This window comes from Dipodomys spectabilis, unplaced genomic scaffold (genome assembly GCF_019054845.1).
Source record: "Dipodomys spectabilis isolate Male_0828 unplaced genomic scaffold, ASM1905484v1 ptg000224l, whole genome shotgun sequence".
In the NCBI taxonomy this organism is placed as follows: Eukaryota; Metazoa; Chordata; class Mammalia; order Rodentia; family Heteromyidae; genus Dipodomys; species Dipodomys spectabilis.
In genome coordinates this window covers 2,204,464-2,210,640 of record NW_024870901.1, presented here as the reverse complement: position 1 = coordinate 2,210,640, position 6,177 = coordinate 2,204,464, and the positions used below count along the sequence as shown (strand labels likewise).

At 33.9% G+C, this 6,177-nt stretch overlaps 1 pseudogene; it reads left to right on the top strand.

Moving 5' to 3' along the window:
- Positions 1 to 238: 238 nt before the first annotated feature.
- On the top strand, positions 239 to 335 carry LOC122123166 (annotated as a pseudogene).
- The last annotated feature ends 5,842 nt before the right edge of the window (positions 336 to 6,177 follow it).

The following is a 6,177-nucleotide window of genomic DNA, read 5'->3' as shown; positions in this document are numbered from 1 at the left end:
TTCAAAGTATGATCAAATTTAAGATGAAAAATACTTAAAATAGTCATTGACAAAAAATTGCAAATGTGAGCAATCGACCAAACAATATAAATTTTTTCCAATATACACAGAATTTTAGAGAAGTAAGATCAATAGCATTTTTAGGAACAATAAGGTTTCCTAGTTACAAACAGTCAACCAAGGATATATGCCTGTATAAAGAATGCATCATTAACTACTTAAATTTACAGGATACTACACGCTTCAGCAGCACGTTTACCCAAATTACAATATAGAAATTATCAAGGCACTTGCACAAGGATGATATGAAAATTTGTGAAGTATTCCATATTTTTCATCCTTCAGATGCAAGATATGAAAAACAGTTATTAAAAATTGATTACAAAAATACAAGTCGTTATGTCGAAAAATGAACTTTACAACTTTGGTGCGTGGGGGGGTGTAGCGGCGAGGATTGAGTGGGGGGGCAGGGGAAGGATGGGAATGGATGGGAAGGGTAAACAAAGAGGAGGCTACAATGCTTGATAAGAAATGTACTCATTACCTTGCCCATGTAATTGTAACCCCACTGTACAGTATTTTCACAATAAAAATATTAAAAAATACAAATGTAACAATACATGTAATTCATTGAACTGAAAGTTATTTTGACATCAATGCATTAAATCCTCACCTTAGAAAGGCCTTTACATAGCATAATCTTTACAAAACTTTTGAAATTAGATAACATTGTCATTTTATCCCAAAGAAATAAAATACTATAAGAACCTAGGAAAAAAAGGAATCTTAAACTTGTTCTATATGGAATGCTATCTGAAATAACACATTTGTAATGAACCTATATATATAATAAAACAATGTAGAATTCAAAGTATTATATCTAGGAGAGAATTAAATAGATTATGTACATTATACAAACAAAAAACAGATTATTTTAAAATATAATTTTTTCATTCAAGCACCAGAAATATTTTTAGTTTTTGTACTACTCATTCCAACAGATAAGTTAAAATGATTTCTGATTTAAATAATCACAAACCCTGCAGAAATCATTATAGATGTATACAAACAAATCTTGAATACATTTTGACATCAAAGTCAGGCAATTCACTTGAAAAATACGATGGAATCCATGAATTTTTAAAGTAAGATATTGCAGTTGCTTTGTATTGTGAAAATATTTTGTATGGACACAAAGATGGATTGGCATTTTTGAAATTTAAGAAACTTAACCAAACCATTATGACTCAGGAGAACAATTTTTACAGCCTTCCACAACTTCAAAGAGGTAGTGATACATATTTATCCTTTTGGCAATATCAAATGCAGTTTCTTCCAAGTTCTTCAGACCTGGTTTCATATGTGGTTCAATAGAAGGAGATCCAGCATATCTTTGCTATTTCTATTTCAAGCAGCAAGATGCAAGGGTGTCAAGAGGACTTTAGTTTGGGCATTGGTATCTGCATCATGATGAACTAAGAAGGCAGCCACTCTGGTATTATTCCACATATCAGCACTGTGCAGGGGTGTCCATCCATTCACAGTTATTGCATGAATATCTGCCTTGAGCCACCAACACATGGACAATGTCAAAGGGTCCACTTAGGCTTCCCGATGAAGAGAGGTATACTCATCATCATCCCTAGTATTCACATGAGTGTCCTTTTTGGAAAGTAGTCTCTGTACTGTAGTAAACCAATTATTTTCAGCAGCCCACAGAAAAATTTGCTTGAATACTTCTCCATTTTTTTTACAAATGATATCATTCCTCACTTTTTCATCTTGTTCCTTGTCTTCATCAGAATTGCCTAACCAGAGACATTGAGTACCAGTGGGAATGAGGTGCACATGTATTCCCCAATAGTTCACGTTGGTTGAACTGGTCAGAAAAATCCAGTGAATTTTCTACATCTGTTATTTCACCATGATTTTTTTCACTTTTTCCACTTTTACTATTCGAAATTCTTCTAACTGGTGAGTAGGGAATTGATAGAGAGCAGAGGAAAGGTTTTCCTCCATATTCAAAGGTACAGACTGAAAATGAGGACCAGTGGTGTCTTCATGTGCAGCTTATTCTAGGAATGAGAAAATATGAAATAATGCCTTCTATGTAAATGATTTGGGAAATGGCAGAGCAGAAAGTGAAATGATGCAACCAAAAATATAAAAGCAAAATAAATTAGGATAATTATGGATCAGTCATATTATCTGTGAGAACCAAGAAAGGGAGAGAGGAAGAGAGAGACAGATGTGCAATGACCTAGCTAGCCACAAAATCCATGCCTCTGATCAATTTATAGAGCAAACAATTTTATTTTTAAAAGAGATGGAAATAGAATTTATGTATTTACTTGTAATTAGTAAATATATTTTTAATAGTCTACATAAAGAGACATAGCTTTGACCAAATTACAGACAAGAATCTAAATCCCTGATAATTCTAGTAACAGATCTGACTGAAATCAGTTGTATCACACTTTTCCTGTAGAGGGAAGGAATAGGTCCAGGCTAGGAAAGCAGCCAGAGAAGGCAGGCCGATTGTATCTGGGACAAAACTTTGTGGAAAATGGTATTGAGGATTACCTCTGAAAGTGTATTTACTGTATCTTTTGGAAGAATTCGTCACTATTTTTCTGGGAGCAATCCCCTAGCCAATTTTCCAGAGTAAGCACATCCCTCCTTTCATCTCTATCACAGCGTTTTGCAAGTCCTCAATAACACACTACCCCCTAGCTCAATAAGCTAAAACCACACTGTGCCCATATTCTTTCAATACACTTTTTTCATGATTGTACAAATAATTTAGTGAGAACCTTCTATGTACTTTTCTAATGTGGGAATGAATGTGGGAATGAGGGACATGACAATAGAGTAAAAGTAAGAAAAATTCAATTTAATTAGCTATTATAATATTTAAAAACATTTTCAGCTCTAACTCATAGCATCATTTGCTATTATTTTAATCTTTATTTGATTACTTCATCAATCCCCTAAATACGTTAAATACAAAAGCAAAAATTGTGGTTTGATTTTGACACTCATGTGTGAGGATGCACAATATGGGCAAATAGATTGGAATTAATACCCATTATCCATTTTGTTAAATTAAGATGATTTTTCCAAACTGATTCTCGCAATTCATATTCCATTCAACAACAAGAAACATGTGAAAATTCCTTTTGGTTTCCTCCTTAATAACTTTTGTTTCCATTTTATTTTACAACAAAGGTTGATTTTTCATAAATCTACTGTAGATACAAAGATACGTTAAAATACTTCTATTTGTATGCATTGATATATACATATACACATCTATTACACAGGTTGCAATGATAATTTATAAGTTCTGTAACTGTATGATTTACTAAATTATTTTAAAAATAGACAACTTATGCCTGGAATCCTGGTTACTCAGGAGGATGAGATCTGATGATCATGGTTTGAAGTCATCTTGGGCAAGAAAGTACATGAGCCTCCTATCTCCAAACAACGAACAGAAAATAAAATTGGAACTGTGGCTCAAAGTAGTACAGTGGTAGCCTTGAGAGAAAAAGCTCAGGGACAACACACAGGCTCTTAGTTCAAGAAATACAATCTAGCCAAAAAATCTAATTTACAGCTGTGTAAGTAGAATATTTCCATCACCCAAATGCACATCCATGCTCATTTGCAAGATAACTCTGTTATGTCTGGAGTACCACACAAAATTATAGCTTAAGTAGAAAGGATCACAACATGGGTTCACTCTATTTCTCTAATGGATTTTTTCTCCACTGAAATACTCAAATCTTACAATCATTCAAATTATTTGAAGTCATAGCTTTTTTCTTCAATACCCATAATAGAGTTTGCATTGAGTGTCTTGTGTCTCCTAAATGGGTGTTCTTACCACTTTGTCATGCCCCCAGCCCTAAATTATCCTGATTATTTTTCAGATAGAATCTGGCGTCCTCCTTGTGTATGATCTTAGGCTCAGTCCACTTTATGTTATTGTTCCTGGAATTTAGAATAACTGGTACATGGCATTGTGTACAGATCTTTCTGTCTAGTCTGGGCTTTAACCACTGTCCTCACAACAGTAGACTCCCATGTATTCAGGATTCTCAAAAGCTTATCATAGCTGATTTTTTAAAATAAATCTTTGCATTTCCTGCAGGTTTTTAAGCACTGAATTAATTTGTGTTTTCTTGGATTGTTTTGTTTCATTTGAATGTATTTGTTGAGTTGTTCCAAACTTTCCTTTTTTTTTTCACTCACGTTCTTACCTAAGTGCTGGGAAACCAATTCTTCTTTCTCAAGATAGTCAAGGTGAACTTTATTTATTCCAAAGCAATTTCAGTAATATTTAAACACCTTTATACCTCTGAATGTTATACGAATGCTAAGTGCTGAAAAGGGTCTTTTTTATTTTCACAGCAGTCTTTGGCATACACAGACAGATCATGAAATAGATGAAGATAATAAAACTATAGATGCTTGGCAGGAGGACAAAAACCTATTATTAATTGTTGGACAGAGACTTACCTTCTCGTGAAAGAAATACGCTGTTTGATGCAGGATTTCACAAAATCATATAGCTAGGAAGAACCTAAACAATCATATAATACTACAGAGTTGAGGGAGATGAATTGCCCTCCTGAATAATTTACTTTTGGGTCAAATAAAAGAAGGCTTGCAAAAAGAGAATAGACTTTAGAGAAATATGATCAGTTGCATGTAAATAACTGCTTAGCTGATTTTGTTAATTTGTGAGCTAATACATGGCAATAGGGTACAACAAGGTAAAAAAGTAAAGAAGGTCGCATTGGTGTGTTTGTGTGTTCACGCGCACGTGTGTATGCACACGCACATCTGCAGGTGCTCATGCATGTATTCATCATTCCTGAAGCTTGATAGTGCCTGGGCACTATCCCTAAGCTTCTGTGCCCAAGGATAGTGGTCTACCACTCGAGCCACTGCTCCACTTCTGATTTTTTGGAGATATCACATGTATTTTCACGATTGGACTTGCTTTGAACAGTGGTCTTCAGATCTCAGGCTCCTGAGTAGCTAGCTAAGCTGATTCAGCCTCTGAGTAGCTAGTTAAAATTCTGACTGTCCTTTGTGCTTCACAGCTCTTTTATTCTTTTCCTGAGGTAATGACAAGCTTAACTCATATATATGTCTAGTTGCTTTAAAAATACTGTTACTGCTTGGCACCAGGGACTCCCATTTCTACTCTTAACTACTTAGGAGGCTTGAGAACAGAACCCAAGCCAAAAGTTTAGTGGACTTCCTTCTCCATCTATAGCTGGGTGCACTGGATCATTTCCACCATCCTGCACTATCTAGAGGCTAAGATTGGAAATACTGCAGAATCCAGGCCAGCAAAGGTAGGCAGCTAGACAAATTGGTGTGCAACTCAGGTGCATGTTCTTGTGGAAAGGGAACCCCTGTTCTAAAATTAACCACTGATATGACACCAGCCTAGCAAGAACAATACTGCAAGTTGAAATCCCCACAATTACCCACAACCAAAATATGTAAATATATTATATTAACATCCCAAAACTTAGTACAATCTGTTCTTTGGTTTAATATCATCTTTATCTGATTATCATATGATGTGACAGAATAGTTTCTTCATTACTCTTAAGATATATTTTAAAAGACCTAGAAAACTCTTTCTCACTTATTAACTGCAAACGAATGGCAATTCATCTCATTTCTTACATATTTGACTAACACCATAAATTCATCTTATGATTTTTATTAATACTAATATATTCTGATTTATTACTTTACTTTGTAACATTTATAAATTTTTTGCTTCTCTGCTGAAGTTTAAGTATTTAAATAGTATCATCAAAGTATATTCCTTGGGTACTTAGGGCAGTTTTTTACAAAGTTTTTAACCAATGGCTTCTAAGAATTCTTAATTGGTATATTATTTAGTTTATTTTTAATTTCAATTTAATTTTATTGTAAAGGTAATGTACAAAGGGGTTACAGTTACATATGTAAGGTAATGAGTACATTTTTTAATGGAAAGAACATTGTTATCCCCTCCATAGATTTTCTTGTAAACTCAAAAAAGAAATACTGATGCTTTAGCTGTTGCTCTTGATCAATGTGTACTTTTGTTTTTTTTGTTCATGCATTTTTATTATAAAATTGATATACAGAGGGTTTATAGTT